The following is a 2326-nucleotide window of genomic DNA, read 5'->3' as shown; positions in this document are numbered from 1 at the left end:
GTATTAATTTACAGCTTGATATTTCACTTAATATAATACAAATACATTCCATGATCAATATGCATAGACAATGTATTTTTAATATCAATATAGTAATTCCTAGTATTGCTAGACCATAATTTATTCAACCATTCTTAAGCTGAAAGTACAGATATCAGATATTTCCTGCATGGTCCTTACCTGCTACTACAGCTATAAAATAAATCCTTATGTGGTGCCTGGGTGGCTCAGTCAGTTAAGCATCCAGCTTCATGATCTCGCAGTTCATGGGACTGAGCCCCGCGTCAGGCTCTGTGCTGACAGCTAGCTCAGAGCCTGGATCCTGCTTAGGATTCTGTGTCTCCTTCTCTCTCTGCCCTTCCCCCATTCATGCTCTGTCTCTGTCTCTCAATAATAAATGTAAAAAAATTTTTTTAATAAAAAAATAAATCCTTAAAAGTTGAATTCCTGGGTCAAGGGATACCTGAGTTTTAAATTTTTACGAGATTATAGGAATTCACAATAATGCATCTTCTTCCCACACCTTCACCAAACTGAAGTTATCAATATGCTTTCCTGAGTAAATGTTCTTGTATTTGATTTTTCGTTAGTCTTCAGTGCTTGCTTGTGGAAGTCACATAGCACACGATACAGCAACTATACGGATTTTCCTATGAGAAGTGTCTGTTCTCTATGTAGACAGAGTCAGGTATTCTTGACCAAGCATCACTGATGGGAGGCATCTGCTAAACACAGGACCTCCACTGCGCCAGTAACTGTGCTCCAGGGCAAAAGTTGCTCCCGTGGCTAAAGAAAGCCTCAGTCCAAACAACCTCCTATAGAATGTAGTCCCAGAAATGACTCTTTAGAAGTTGTATGCGTTTTGGGAGTCTCATCCCACACTCGAAGTATTTCATCCAAATACTTACCCTCCCAACCACAATAGTACGTTTTCCATTTTATTACACACATATTAATTAATATCCTGCCTTGATTCAGAAGATTAGACAAATTTAACAACACAGTTGATATTGGTATAACTCCTGATGAAAAGTTTGGAAACATTTCTGCTGCTCTTCAGAAAAAGAAAGTTGTCCTAAAACCTTTAAACTCTTTCACTGGCTTTCTACTTGTCCCACACATCAATATAACTATGACTTTGGTATACTTTCTATTGAAAATTATTCTAGTAATGAATTAAAATTTGAATTTTTTTAATGTAGATTTCCAAATTTTCTAAACTACTCTAATCTGAAAAAGATTCATGAACACTTGCTTGTCATATTTCAATCAAATATAAAATAGATATGTAAGTAGATATATTTGATATTATGTCAACTGAAAATTTTTTAAATATTAGGAAAGTAGAATGCGAAAAAGTGTGGATTTATAAGTTGCCTTGAAGTTAAATGAGGTATTTAACAATTTAAGTGAATTTATTGAATTTTTATATGACTACAATTTCAAAGTAATTTAGGAAAGTAACAAAGAAATCTATAATTATTTTCCAAATAACAAAGTTCTAGAAAATCTAATAAAAGCATAGTCGAAATGTAAAATTTGCATATAAATTTAGACTTCATATTTCAGAGCTTATAAATATGTTGTAGAAAAGGAGCTATTTATTTCAATTTATACCTACAAGGGCATGAGGCTTTAAAAGAACAGAATAGAGATGTTTTAACATTGGTTTGACTAATTATTAGCAAGCTACTCATTTCCATAGTGTCCTCTGGCTATTTAATCAGTAGTAATATATACTACAAATACTAAAGGAGCTAGACTTTATAAAGGTGTAAGATGGAATCACACAGGATTGAATAATTTAATTATTTAGTTTTTCTCTAAGAATACAGAGCCCAAGAATAGTAAATAACCAAAGATATCATTCTATTTAGCATGGAGCCCATTTAAGCAGATGTACCTACCTTGTTTTTACACTGACTTGATCTTTCCAAATGATTTGATTTATCCTGAAATACATATAGATACAGTACTTAGGAGAAAAACTATTTCCTCCTCTCATTGATTTCCCCTGTGTTTTAGGGCAAAGACAAGTCCCCAGTTCCCTCATAAAGAAAGAGTAAATCTGATGCTTTAATTAATAACATGTGAAGGATTGATGAGAGAATCCAGCACTGCCTTATAGAATCAAGTGCTGTATAAACTAGAGCAGCATTTATTACGCTTTTGAAACTGCACTACTTCCTTAAAAATGAATAGTGAATTTATTGAAAAGCTAAACTGGGATGGTGAGAGTAACAGCACCCAAAATAACAGTGAGCAAGTTTAGTCCCATAGCAGCCCCATTACCAGGGTATGTGGTTAAGCTCAAAAGGAAGAAAAG

The sequence above is a fragment of the Suricata suricatta genome, chromosome 2, assembly GCF_006229205.1.
Source record: "Suricata suricatta isolate VVHF042 chromosome 2, meerkat_22Aug2017_6uvM2_HiC, whole genome shotgun sequence".
NCBI classification, from domain to species: domain Eukaryota; kingdom Metazoa; phylum Chordata; class Mammalia; order Carnivora; family Herpestidae; genus Suricata; species Suricata suricatta.
This window is presented reverse-complemented; position numbering follows the sequence as displayed.